Below are 15,155 nucleotides of genomic sequence, written 5' to 3'. Positions count from 1 at the left end.
CAGATTTATTTTAAGCCACAGGAAAGAGGCACTCGGTTCCATTACCTCCTTATGCATGAGAGCACTTCGGCTGAGCAAATTCACTCATGTCACATGATTGTTGCAATGGCTTCCCTTTCTGAGTGTTCCCTACTTGTTCTCGTAGAGTAGAGAGGAATGGAATGGAATGGAATGGAATGGAATGGAATGGAATAGAATAGAATAGAATAGAATAGAATAGAATAGAATAGAATAGAATAGAATAGAATAGAATAGAATAGAATAGAATAGAATTCTTTATTGGCCAAGTGTGATTGCACACACAAGGAATTTGTCTTGGTGCAAATGCTCTCAGTGTACATAAAAGACAAGATACATTAATCGAGAGTCAAGAATGATCGTTGCTATGACCAGACCTCTCTATTTGTGACCTCTTTAAGCCAAATGTGGTAGTACCAAGAAAAAAGCGTTGGCACTATTGACTTGCCTAATCTTTCTGGGTCCATTGAGAGTGTGGCTGGTGGTGCCAACGATGAACAATTGGCTGTGTTCTTGCTTTTGTATTCTAAGAAATAGGTCTGATGCCAATAATGACTATACCTTTGCTTACAAACATCCATTTAGTGAGCAAAGTTTCAACAGCACTGAAAAAAGTGACATACTACTGGGCCTCACACTTTCAGCCATTGCTGCCATCCCCATGGTCACATGATCAAAATCAGGCACTTGACAACCGGCATGCATTTAGGGTGGTTGCAGCATCCCAAGGTCATGGGATTGCCATTTGCAACTTCCCCACTGGGATTCCAACAAGCAAAGGAAGCTGGTTTCACTTCACGATTGCATGATTCACTTAACAATTGTGGCACAAAAGGTTGTAAAATAGGGTGCCACTCACTAAACAAATACTTCGCTTAGCAATAGAAACTCTAGTCCCGATTGTGGTTGTAAGTTGAGGATTACCTGTACATGTATTTATAGCTCTCTATGGTCTTAAACTTTGACCAGAATTATCACCGTCATTGATTGGAATTTCAGTTATAAGTCGTGCTGGTTTTTTTAAGCAGGTTACCACATGACCTCAGCCATTCATGTGATCTTTTTGTGGCAGTCATTAAGTGAATGCAGCGATTGTTAAGCAAACCCATTGTCTGCCATGGTCATTTTTTTTTGCCAGAAACCAGAAGTAAACACTGGTTTCCAGCAAAAAAATGATGTAAATCACATCACATGGCTGCAGGATGCTGCAAATAGCAAATACAGACCATTTCCCAAGTGCCAAAAATTTGATTGTGACTGCTGGGGGGCCCTGGCCATTGGAACTTCAAATCTGGGTCACCCTTTTGGGGGGGTGGGGGGGTGTTTGTTGTAAGTGAACAGTTGCTAAGCAACTGGTTGTAAGTTGAGAATTCTCTGTACATTTTAGACTGGTCAGACCATTTGCCAACGTAATCCAAATCAGGAGAAGAGAATTGTTCTGGAAAATTATAAGCAAAATGTCAGTTACCATTTAGTGGGGTTAAGGTAGCCTTATTGGGTATGTGTCAACCTTCAAAAAACAAATAGCAAATAAGAGCGCAATTACATGTAAGCTACTACAAATTAGATTTATATTAAAGTAGATGAATTATTTGCTTGGCACTTCAGCAACTCAACAGCAACCCTCAGACGTACGTGCTGGAGGTTTGGATACAGACTATGATCCATCAGTGTTTATGGAAACTTAGTGTAGACAAATGTTGCTACAGCTGAAGTCTATGTGACCATGGAAGTAGAAAGTTGTCTTACATAAATACCAGAAAAATGCCCATCAACAAAGGGTAGATAGCATTGTATTACAGCTATGTAGGAAAGTACACAGAAGAACAATAAACTAATGGTTATCTCTCTTAATAATTTAACTTTGCTAGTTTTCTGTTTCTTTAATGGTTGCAGCTTTGAATGCTGATTTTTTTTTATTTTTTTTTTGCCATTGTACATTTGGATTTATGAGGAAAAGTGACACCTCTGGGACTCAAACTTTCACTTTTGTTCCTCTTTCAGCAGAAAAATAGCCCTTGATTACAAAAGAGCCCATCAGAGATAAGCAAATTGAAGGGGAGTGAAAATCATGCATGAGAAAATAAACTAGTTAGGGGTGAGTGGGAAGGGAGTGAAAAGAGAGCAAAACTGCCTGGCAAATAAGGAACCTCTGTTTGTTGATGTGATGGGAGACAACCCCCCCCCCCCCAGCATCCCAGAGCTGTCAATCACCTGGTAATGTTTCTACAAGTGAAAAGTCAATGTGTTGTTGTTTAATTTGACATGACTCTTGAGCTGCGGAAAGGGAACAGCATAATCGCTGCAGGGGACAGTTAAGTAACTCTGCTCCATGTCAGCTTGTCTCGCTCTGACTACTGCACTAAACGCTTTGCTGATGAGCGATAGATTTGGTTAAATACCAGGATAATTGCTAGCTATAGCACCCAACACTCTTGTAATGCCTTGTAGTACATCAGTACTAGCTCTCGCCTCAGGCGGTCGGAGGCTTATCCACTCAAGAGGGCACTTATGTTCAATTATATTGTTCTCTCTTCCTTTCGGAGAAAGCAATTGTTGCTGAGCCAAATGAGCTATAATAAATTATATTTCTTTCCCCTCTAGACCTGTTGAGGTAGATCAGGCATGCGAATGCCGAAGCTGCTATTTTCTAAATCTTGCCAGTATTTTTCTTTTCCTGCCTATCTACTTCAGGCTATCTGATTTTTGCGAGGTAGAGGTGTCATTTTAAAACTCTATATAGATCAAATTGCTCCACCAGTATGAAACAAATATGTACTTCTTCCTATCTCTAGTATGTTGTTTATTTTTGATGGAGGAGATGCTTTCAAGTATAGGTCGTCCTTGACTTACGACCACAATTGAGCCCAGAATATATGTTGCCAAATGAGAAATTGGTTAAGTTAGTCTTGTCCCATTTTACGACTTCCCCCCCACATTTGTTAAGTGCGCCACTGCAGTTGTTTAATTAGTCACACAGTTCTTAAATGAAGCTGGCTTCCCCATTGACTTTGCTTGTCAGGAGATCACGAGCATTGTCAAGTGTTCAAATGTAAATCACATGACCCTGGGGATGCGGTAAAGGTCATAAGTGTGAAAAATGGTTATAAGTTATTTTTTTCAGTGCTGTTGTAACTTCCAACAGTCACTAAATAAACTGTTGTAAGTCGATGATTACCTACATACATATGAAGAGTTGCAGAGGAGGCCTCTAGTGTTTTGGGTCAAAAATCATGAAGAATCTTGTGGCACGTCAAAGACTGAACACATTTATTGCACAATCACAAACTACTTGAGCAGCGCAAGTTCTAAAATGGCATTGGAAGTAGATTTTATTGAAGATAAACAATACTTTTTTTCGTCCTCTATTTAATGCAGGATTTTAAGACTGCTTCCTCGGCTTTTCTGGGACACTCACTAAATAGCCACACTAAAATCTCAAAACTTTGAAAGCAGTCCTGGTTGAAGATACTTAAACTAGAAAAGCCAGAGGCACACAATATACATTGTTCTAAATATAACTCTACCGTTCAAGCTAGCCTAGCGTTGTGTGATGGAGAAGAAACTGCTCTTTGTCATTCTTAAACCACTTCTGAAGCAATTTCTACTTGTTCCACTGTCTTAACTAGAAATTACGAGACAGTTCGGTGTAGTGGTTAAAGGCTTGAAACTGGGAGATTGTAGTCCTGCCATAGGCACAAAGCCAGCTGGGAAACTTTGGACCAATCATTCTCCCTGGGTTCTTAGAAGAAGCTCTTAGAATGGTATATATATACCTTCCCGTAAGCTCTCGGAGCAGAAACATACAGATATTATATTGTGTCTTGTTCCAGTATATGGGATTTTCTATGACTTCTGTTGATTTTGAAGGTGGGAGGGAGGGAAACTTTCTCTATTTTTACACACAGTTGATATCCTCTGTGATGTTTTGTAGCTACTCTTAACTATCAAGGAGTACCATGTGACTGACTTCAACCTTCATTGAGACGCTTCAGATGCATTTAGCCAGATGCTGTTTTGTGGGGTTCAAACCTCCTCTGAGGAATCGAACTCACAAACTCATGGAAGTTATGGAAAGTGCTACACGGGAGAGCAGGACACAATATAACTTCTGCATTTTTCTGGTCCAAGAGTTTAAGGAAAGATAGGCTGTATATGAGAGCTTCTAGATATCCTTTCCTTCTACCACTGAGCAAAAGGTCCTGGATAGTCTTTTAAGGCAATGCACTGAATACAGTCACCTAAAGTGAAGAAAGTCTGTGAATTCATTTCAACACAGAAGGTTTGAACCCACAAAAGCCCCATTAAAAGGTGAAATGACCGTGTAGTGTACATGGATCTGTCCATATAATCACATACTCCCTTGGATCTTCAGTCCTATATCTCCTCTACTTGTCCATCTTGGCAGGTAGCTACATTGATACAATTGGTTTTTGAGTGGAGAGATGCCATTACTCACCTGAAGTGTTGTTTCATTCGCATCTGATGAAGTTTTCCCTTAACTGAGGTGACTAGGCAATAGTAATAACACTTAGACTTATATACTGCTTCACAGTGCTTTGCAGCCCTCTCAAAGCAGTTTACAGAGTCAGCCTATTGCCCCCAACAATCTCGGTCCTCATTTTACTGACCTCGGAAGGATGGAAGGCTGAGTCAACCTTGAGGCCATCAGGATCGAACTCTTGATTTAGCCTGCAGTACTGTATTCTAACCACTGTGCCACCATGGCTGTGCACCACCACCAGGCCCAAGCAATTTTGAAGTATGCGGCGCTAGATTACAAGCCCAAGATTGGGATAATCAAGAGAAGACATTGTATTTGAATAAAAGCACCACGATAGGGTTAACAAACTTAGAGCCTGAATTCTAAAGCCAGCATCCAAAGTTGAGTGTTCAGCATGGAACAAAAATAAAAACAAACTCTCGTAGGATTTAATGTCCCTGCTTATAGATTCCCATTTTCCCATGGTTTTGTAGGCCTCATTGGGCCCAATTTCATGACATTTCTTCAGGTACCTATTTGAGAACAAAGGCAGTCCAAATTTTGTCCTTTGTGAGTCCTTTCATTAGGGGAGACTGACTAGGTTTTAAAAAGGCTTCAAAGTTCTCCAACAAGCTAGTAGACCACTCATAATTAAGAGGCCCCTTAAACTACTACATTGATGTTTTGAGGTCAGCCCTGAGGTCAGGAAAGAAAGCTCTGGGGGTTTCTGACATGTACATTTAATGTTTACAGAGATAAAATCTATTATGCTCAAAGGGACTTACTCTGAAAGGATGAATACTTAGGTGTCGCTCTTACAGAATAAGTACATCTATATTTACACCCCCTGCAGAAACAGATTCTGTGTCCACTGGGATTTATTTCTAGACAAATGTGTTGGAATCCTGTGCTCACATTTCTATTGTGGTGGGTTTTTTAAAATCACAATAGGAATTTTGAGTCAAGTTCCTTACTAAAAGGGGACAGAGGAAGTGGAAGAGATATAGAACCCAATCTCTTTTCTTCCACGCTCCTTTTATTTATTTTTTATAAAGGTAAATCATTTTTTAAAAATGAAGTTTTAGGGAAAAGATAGATAAGTTGAAATGTGTTTACTCTTTTCTTCATTTATACTTGTTGCTTTGACACAACTTAATCTTCTCCCTAACTACAATTAAATGGGAACTGCAAATTTATGTTATAATCCCTCCATTTATATCTCTCACATTGCTTTGAATGCCAATAAAGGACTGTTGGAAATTATGCCAGAAATCTGTCATGTTATACTTGTTTTAGGTTTTTAAATGTTAATGAAAAGAATTGGTGGTCAAAAGCATCAAAAAACTGTGTGATGAAGTGTTAGATACAGAAACAATAACATGTTAGGGCAAATAAGGGCCAGTACTGAAAATACCTATTCCATGTCCAGTTACTAATTATAATGAGATTGGTAACATGTGAATAAAAAGGATAGAAGTTTCAAGACAGAGGAACGCTTCTTATTGTGGAAGGAGAAGTAAACTGGATCTTAGGCCACTATTAGCAGCAGCCAATACAGGTAGTCCTCAACTTACAACAGTTCATTTAATAACCATTGAAAGTTACAACGGCACTGGGGAAAAAAGTGACTTATGACCATTTTTCACATTCACAACCATTGCAGCATCCCCATGGTCACATGACCAAAATCCAGACGCTTAACAATTGACTCAACAGTTGTTGTGTCCTGGGATCATGTGATCCCCTTTTGCGACCTTCTGACAAGCAAAGTTAATGGGGAAACAGGATTCACTTAACAACTGAGCTACTAATTCAGGGGTGTCAAACACAAGGCCCATGGGCCAGATATGGCCTGCGGGGCCGTCCTGGAAAATGTATGGGGCCAGCCTGCATCGCTTCAGGTATTCTGAAAACTAGCCAGTACATTCTATGTTAGTCTTCTTAATTCAGTTCTGTGTTAGCATTACAACTCCAAGAATTTGCATTTAACACTGGTCATTGACTGGAAACTGCACTTTATCTTCTGTTACATAACCAATAACCGACAATACAAAAAACCCCATTTGCCGTCCTGCAATCTGACTTCTTTGTGAAGATCTACTCCGTTTTGGATACACCAAATTTTGATTCTGTTTTCATGAAAACTTGGTTTAATCAATTTAGGCTTATCTCAGTATGCAGAAGCTCTCTCAAGCAGTTAATCATTAGGGAGGATAACATTGTTTCTCTGGCTTTTATGCATTCCAGTTAAAAATCACTTCTGTTTTTTATTTCACATACCGTTCCATGGACAGTATGTGCCTGCACATAAAGTTGCTTTTCAAAGTATGATCATGGTATAGATGTCTTACCTGGGAAAGAAATCCTTACCCTCACTGCTCTTTATTATATTCCTTAGTTTGGACTGGTAAGGATTTTCTTTTTAGCACAATCTTGCTTGTAAATATTGGCTTAGAAGCAAATTTTGTTGGATTTATTAAGGCTTGCTTGCAGGGAAAGGAAAATACGGTTGCAACCTTAATGTAGATTCCCAGCTGAAAGAATATAAGAATGTGTGAAAAAGCTTTAACAAATGAACTATACCTTTTCAGAGCTTAAATCTTTAAAATATTGCTTTGCATTAAGAATCTAATGGCCTTAAAATGTAAATACAAATAACATTTTGCTTTTCAAGCATGACTGTCTTAGTGGTTTCTCACATCTCTAGAAGCATATTATATTTTCCAGGCCATTGACTTAACAGCAGTTCAATCAAGTTAGTCTGTTCTTTTGTATGGGGTTGGTCCATTGATGATTTCATTCTAAAAGTTAGTTTTCTGCTGGCATTTTTTCTCTCGTGATGCTGGCTTGGAGAAGAGCTAAAAGCGGGGAAGAAGGGAGGCATTGGGAAGATCAGGCAAGCAATTTGGTAGAAAGGCCATACATGAAGCCATGGACATCATTGGTGGGATGGTTAAGGGGAGGTAGGGAAATGTAGGCACTGAGAAAGCTGCATAAGCAGGCCAGTTGAAAATTGCATGCTTGAAACCAAGACCTTCAATGAGGTCAGAAGCCAAACAAAAATAGGAAAAGGAAGGTATTGAGGAGACTGTGATACAGTAGACCTCGACTTGCAACCCCAATTGAGCCCACATTTTTCATTGCTAAGCTGCAAATTTGTTAAGTGAGTCCTGCCCCCGTTTTACAACCTTTCTCGCCACAGTCGTTTGAATGAATCACTGAGTTGTTAAGTGAGTCACAAGGTTAAGGGAATCTGGCATCCCGTTGACTTTGCTTTTCAGAAGGTTGCCAAAGGTGGTCAGATGACCTGGGATACTTCAACCTTCATAAATACATGGCAGTTGTATCCAAGTGTCCAAATTCTGATCATGTGACTGTGGGAATGCTGCCATGGTGTGAAAAATGGTCATAAGTCAATTTTTTCAGTGTTGTTGTTATAATAGTCATTAAATAAACAGTTGTTAAATTGAGGACTACCTATAGAAAAGGAGACAGAACCTCACCAGCCTTGTCCTAATAAACCTATGGGACCTCTTGATTTCATTCTCGTTTGGCCAAATCTCAGGTCTACCGGAGTGATTTGAAACATTGATGTGTTACATTTTGGTCCACAAGCATCCCTGACTGAGTAGGGCTAGCTGAAGTTGATGGAAGTTAAAATCCACTTTCATCTGAGGAAGTTCCACAGGAAGGTTTTTGAAAAAGAGGATTAAGGGACTTTCCTCATACAGTACTTGTAATCGGTAAGAAAGAACATCTTTTTCTGGATTGGATCAACTTTAGAGGCAGGGCTATTCTGGCTTTTTCTGACAAGAAGAACTCAATCCAGAATTTGTTTTTTTCACTTAGTAGCTGTTCAACAGTACTCTTCGCTCTTTTGTAGGAGATTAACTTAAACAGCCTTAAACCTAATCCTCCCATTTATTCATCTTGTATAACTAGAATTGGAAAGAAAACGTCTCAGAGTTGATGCAGGATTTTCTTCTGTCCATCACATTATGTCTAACAAAGGACTTAAATCAGAAACAGAATAGAGCTGGAAGGGACCTTGGAGGTCTTCTAGTCCAGCCCCCTGCTGGATTTTGACAATGGGATGTCTCTGTTCTGCCCCAAACCTTATTCCAAGGAAACAAACACAAAACAAAGGTAAAACCTTTTAATGATTCTTTACGAATTCCTTTCCTTCATGGTTGAAAGGCTGTTTCAAACTAATTGTCTCTGATAAGAACAAGCCTTGCCAAGGTTGTGCAAGGCTGCCAAGAATACTAGATAAAGTTACTAAGAAATATTTCAAACACAAATAAGTCTCCAAACACCAACCAAGATACTCTGAACATCCACAAGGCTTGAGTGCAAAGACTTCTTTGCTTCCTGCATAGAACTCTGGTTTCTCAGCTGGCTTTTAACTCTTAAGCGAGGGGCCATTACCTTGCAGCCTTACTCCCAAGTCGCCCATGCTGCTGCAGCTGCTCTTTCCTTCAAGCAGCCCTGCATGCATGCGCACTGGGCACAGGGTCCTCGGGGACCTCTTCATCACTGCTGCCAGCCTCCACAATCTCCAAAGGCAGCATCCCACTCCCTGATGGTCCTGGCCCCATCCCTGCATCACACGCAGGCCCCTCATCTGAGTCCTCGCTCTCCAGAGTCCTCAGCCGTCCGCACTTGCTGCCAGTGAATCACAACGTCCGCACTTGCTGCCAGTGAATCACAATAGTCTCTACTTTAGGACAGTATTCCTTCCTTTAAATTGTTTGCATTCAGCTCAAATTAGCTCCCCATTCCACATTTATAGCCTTTTTTGGTGGACTCTGATGAGAAATTAGGTCCAAACTCTAGCTAAAGCTCTTCCTGCACTCCAGGCAATTATTTCTCTTTCAAGTGAGTCCTTCTTCAATGTGAAGTAAGGTTACTGTTTCCTCATTTCTTTCTTTCATCATTTCTTTATTTAATTCTCAAATTAATCATTTGTTGTGTGTGGGGGGGGGAAGCAAAGTAGTCCGCATCCATTTATAACAGTAGCAAAACTTTTATAAATCTAGAAGTTTATAAATCAGTACACTTAAAATCAGAAATTAAATCACCATCAATAAAACCATCACAATAATTAAGAGGCAAAAGCCTGGCAATAAAAATGTTTATTTTAATTCTCAGTCCTGGGTAAGAGGGAGCAAACGTAATTTTTTGACAAATAAATTGCTTGGCTTAGATGGTCCACAAGAGAAGAAGACACTTTCCCATTTTCCAGGTAGACAAACTTCTGACTTTAGGGGCATCTTCAGAAGGGCTTAATCTGCTGTTATGAGTTTTTGCCAAATAGGTTTTTGTCAAAGAGGTAGTCCTGTAGATATTCACTGTTCTTGCTTTTTTATTTTTATTGTACTGTACTGTATTGTATTTCTATAGCTGCGTACCTCAAGAGTAATTCCAGACACCCTACATCAAAAAATGTAAAAACAAATTTAAAACAATACAAGATAATCCGTATGGATGCCAAGTAGAACTGTTTCCATGAATACAGCCAAGAAATGCAATTCTTACCTAGAATCACAGAACTAGAAAGTATCGGATGGCTTCTAGTCCGTCTCCCATCCAAGGCAGGAGTCTTATACCAACCCAGTCATTCTTGTACAATTTATTTTTGAAAAATTCAGGTGATTTTTATACTTCAAGCCTCAAGCCTGGACCCACAGCCAAGCTTGAACTAGGTGATAGCTGTGGTATTTTGCCCCAGTTGTGACTTCCAGCCTCTCACATACAGCAAATTGCATTAGTCAAGAAGGATTGTAACCAATTGTGAATAATTACTGCCAAGTTTGACAGTTCAGAAAGGTCACAGGTTGGGCAAACACACACCTCGCCACAATTACCACCTGCAAGTCCACTGACAGCCAAGCATCAGGAAACACTGCCAAATTGTAAATCTGTTCTTTCTGGGCAGATTCTACTTTTCTGTTTCCCGACATCATCCCTGTTTCATCTGGATTTAATTTCGTCTTGTTCTTCCTCATTTAGACCTTGGTTGAAATTAGATAGCATGTAAGGACACGAGTTGCTTCCTTATTTGTGTCAGCTCAGAAAGGTGGAGTTTATGCATCTATCTACAATAGAAAAATCAATTATTCTTAAAGAACTGTAAATAATTGAATGTGGATTGGTATTCTTAGCCTAGGCACAAGGACCTATTACTTTCAATAAAAATATATTAAAATTAATGGTGAATAGTTTTTATTTATTGTGATATTTGTTATTAAGAAAAGTGTGAGGTTCTGTTGTTGCTATGGTTTGGTTCGGTTTGGTTCAGTTTAAATCAGTTTTCAACTCCTGACAACTTTCTGGACTAGTCCCTACAGTTTTTCTTGACAAGATTTTAAGTGGTTTGAAAGAAAGAGACCGGTCCAAGGTCACTTAGCTGGCTTTCTGCCTAAAGCAGGACTACAACTCCCAGTCTCCCAATCTTTAGCCTGGTACCTTAATTACTACATCGAACTGACTCTCAAAATATTAGAATTATAAAAATATCACGGCCTTCAATTATTTAATAACATTGATTGTAAAAGATTTCATTGGTACGTTTTTCTCTTTCTTGAAAGCAATAAAAGTAGGAAGTTTAAATCAATGGAGTCAAGGAAAGGAGGATGACTCCATAGTCCGCTTGAAAGAAATTCATTGGGTATAGTTCCCCACTAAATTATAACCACTCAAAACAGAATGACTGCAACACATTTTCTTCTGCAAATGAATCTAGCATACTTGTCGACCAAAGCATTTTGCTAATTATATCATAGATTTCCCCATTGATGAATATATGCAGAATTAACATAGGAGCATCAATGTTACCCTTTCACTATTATTGTTGTACAAGAAGCCATGGCAGATGTTGGCACTTAGTTACACAAACATTAGTCTTAACGATTGGCAATTTGGATTTGATGATGACAAACGGGAGGCCTGGTGGAAATCCGAGGCTCAAACCAATCAGGAAGTTAATGAGGAGAGAAATTACCACTGCAGCTTCTCCTTAATTACATCCAGGCTAGGCGGGAAAGGAGTGCTGTGGGTGAAACTTGACTCATCAAAGGTGAATGGGGTCAGAGACCCTTCCATTTCGTGTTTTGTATCGAGCAGAGATTGAAATGTTGCAAATACTTATTCCACTATATTAACTTTTAAACTGTTTAAAAGTTTGCTTTGATCTTTTGCTGTTTATTGTTCTGGAACCTGAGCACTTCCTTTGGTGTAACATTAGTTCTTCAGTGATTTGGGGCCTATATCTTGCTGTATATGTGTTCTGACCAGCTAGGTTCCCAGAGAGCAAACACAGACAAAGGCAGCAGCCCCCCACCTTTTAAGGTTTAATCACAGTTCTGTTTCTTTACAGATAAAAGGCTGCTTTCCAGCAATTAGCTCCAACAAGAAAGTGGCTTTCCAAGTTGTTTGTCAAGGCTGGCAAAAACCCAGAGATAAGAACTAATTTACAGAATTATCCAAACACTAACTAATATGTCCACCAGTTGAGTTTCAGAGCTTCTTTGCTTTCTACGAAGAACACTTTTTTAAACCTGATTTTTAACCTCTTGAGGGAGGGGCCATTATCTTGCAGCCTTACTCCTGAGTCGCCTGTGCTGCTGTAATTGTTCTTTCCTCCGAGTAATCCTTCATGCACGTGCACTTGGCACAAGCTCTTCGTCACTGCTGCCAGCCCCCACAAACTCTGAAGGCAGCAGTCCACTCCCTGATGGTCCTGGCCTCTCATCAGAGTCATCGCTCTCCTTAGCCATCTGCACCTGCTGCTGGCTAACCACAACAATATGCCACCTTCTGTATTTATTCCATCCCTTCTGCATGGGGCCACCAAAATTGGGACACCTTCCTCTGGCCAGAGATGGGCAACCTCTTGGATTAGGAGTCTGTTTTACTCATTTATTTATTTACAAGTGTTTATATCCCAATCACTTTCTCACAACCCATCACAAGATTGAAATCCAGGCCAGCTTGGAAAAACAGCTATATATTCACTTAAAATATATCCAGTTTAACCCCCCCACCCCGAATGCCTGGAGAGGGGAATGGTCCAAGATTCCTTTTTATGGCCTGATCATTAATGATCTCTCTATCCAACCATCTGGTTTTGACCTGCCTCGTTTCGTCTGGTTGAAATTGACCAGAATTAGGTGTGATACTGGAAGAAGTGCCCCTGTGCCCTGTATCGGTGGGGATGAAAAGATTATCGTTGTTGTGATTGTGGTGCTGATGTGTAAAGTATTAAACATATTGTGTAAGATTGCCCATGACGTGCATTCTCTGATTCCCTAGAAGATCTGCATGAAGTAACCCCGGAGGCTTAGATAACAGAATTGGACATCCAGTGATGACTTTCATACCCCTTAACGCATGGGCCGGATGGGCATTGCCTGTGGGTCCCACGAGCATAGGGGCCCCATACTAATCTGTGTATGTTTAACCCTTCAATGCACCTTGTATCATATAAATACAGCAACATATTTATTTGTTGGAAGTGCCAATAAAATAAATATATGTTTAATTTTGTCTACCATTTACCTTTTTATTCCTGTGAGTAGTTGTCATAGGGCCCCAGTACACAGCTTTGCTGGGGCCCATAATGCCGTTAAGATGGCCCCGCATAGAAGCTTTGCTTATAATTAGGTGGGCTGTGTATATATGTTTACTTCTCTTCTGTTAGTGTTGCCAAGAAAACTGCAGGGACTTCTCCAGTAGCCAGGAATCAGCACTGACTCAGGGGCATATCCCCCCCCCCAAAGAAAATACTGAGCAGGAAAAGAGATCCCCCCGCCCCCCGACAATTCTCAATTTGATGGAAAAGAATTTAATTTTGAGTTGCTTTTCAAAGAAGAGCACTTGACTGAATCTCTAAATTGAGTGGAATGTAAGGTAGCTAAGGCAGGTGCGTCCCCTGTCTTTCACGGTGCAGTCATCTGTCCAGGAATTGGTCACCTTCTTGGCGTCCACGCTTTGCTATATCTCAAGAGAAGATGCCAAGAGAGAACTCCTTATGGGCTTTTTCAGACAAGGAAGTGTGATGGGAAGATAAGAGAAAAGTAAGATCAGCAGTTGCAGCCCTTGCCAAGCACTTCGAGGATAAGATAGAAAAAAAAAAGAGAACGTTCCTTGCATGGAAGGAAAACTCTTGAGAAATTGAAAAACAAATTCAGTACAGCACTACTGTTGGGCTTCCAAGAAAGAGGCAATCACTTAGTTGGGGGAGAGACAGTTGCCCTGACAACTAGAATTTAGTACTTCTGGGAGTACTCCTCCCCCCCCAAAATGTGCAAAATATACCTCCAGTTTCAATCTTGTTATAATTGCTAATGCTGTTTCTTATACTTTTATAGAATTTGGGACCATATGTCGATAGAATAAGCATGGCTTCTCCCTGAATTATATTCAGTAGTCCAAACTGAATTTTGTGTGTGTGTGTGTGTGTAGCAGTTTCTTCAGTTGCATAAAGACTCCATATTAGCAAAATGCATATAAACAAAGGAACTCATCTCTGATTCCCATTTGAGTTGCCACCTTTTTCTGGGCCTTTAAAAGCAATTAGGAATTCAGCTGCTGAGTTATTGTTTGAGTTTTCTTTGTGATGTGCCTATTATTGGAGCCCTTTCAAAAATATGTAGCAGTGTCAGTCCAAATGGAGTTGAAGTAAAGTTGGTGTCAACTCATAAAATATTTCTCTGGTGTTTTTAGAGTTGCCAACAGAAAGGGAGCAGTGTAGCAAAACCGAAACATTCCACAAATGTTTTCAAAGATAGTAACTAGGTGACTGATGTTTCTGCCGCACAAAATTCTAACTGGAGAGCATGATTGATGATTCTTGGCTATGGATGTGTCCTATTGGAAAATATGAATTACGATACAACCAGGGGGTGGGGGGAGGGAAATCAGGGTCAAGGGTGACAATGATTTGTGTGTCTCAGAGTTGGCTACATCGAAGCAGTGCCGGTATGTTAACTCCCAATAAATCCTTTTTAAGTTTTGGAAGTTTGGCTTGAGACTCAAGATTTAAATGAGGGGAATCCTGACAACTAACTCCTGCCGCATAAGAACAGGAATTGCTACCTTTTGTCAAGGTGAGTTCCCAGTACCTTTTAATAAGACCCCAAAGGATTTGTACTTTTTTTTTCTGCCTAACCAAGAGGCAGCCTCTTGTCAAAGGTGTGAAATGTGGGTGATACATGGGTTGAAGAAACCAGGAAATATCAGAACCGTAGTCTCTGTTGGGAAATTGAAAAGGCATTCCTCCCCATTGTCTCCTCCACCAGCAGAGTCAATGGGGGAATCCAGATTCGCTTAACAATTGTGTTATTAACTTAACTGCAAGAGATTTGCTTATAACAACCATGGCAAAAAAAGGTCATAAAATTGGATGTGACTCACTTAACTGTCTTGCTTAACAGCTGAAATTCTCAATTATGGTTGTAAGTCAAGAACTGTCTGTAAGTTTTCATACCTTTTGTATGAACATAATTTATGTGAATTTCCTTATCTGGAGTGCTTCCACCATCAAAAGCTGCTAAGTTGGTGATAATTTTGGCTTTTTCTCAAATTGAATGCAAAATAGATAGTCCTGGAATATTGGTCTGCCATCTAATTGGCATAAGCTTCTAAATGTGTC

At 40.0% G+C, this 15,155-nt stretch overlaps 1 protein-coding gene across 1 annotated transcript in view; it reads left to right on the top strand.

The window, feature by feature from the left end:
• Nucleotides 1-15,155, top strand: part of DMRT1 (doublesex and mab-3 related transcription factor 1) — a 64,398-nt gene that overhangs the window by 48,434 nt on the left and 809 nt on the right. The window lies entirely within an intron of this gene.

This window comes from Notechis scutatus, chromosome 2 (assembly GCF_049901735.1).
Source record: "Notechis scutatus isolate UNSWTSFEM ecotype Mainland chromosome 2, rNotScu1.2, whole genome shotgun sequence".
Classification (NCBI taxonomy): Eukaryota; Metazoa; Chordata; class Lepidosauria; order Squamata; family Elapidae; genus Notechis; species Notechis scutatus.
The sequence above is the reverse complement of the archived record's forward strand: the minus strand, read 5'-3'. Positions and strand labels throughout refer to the sequence as shown.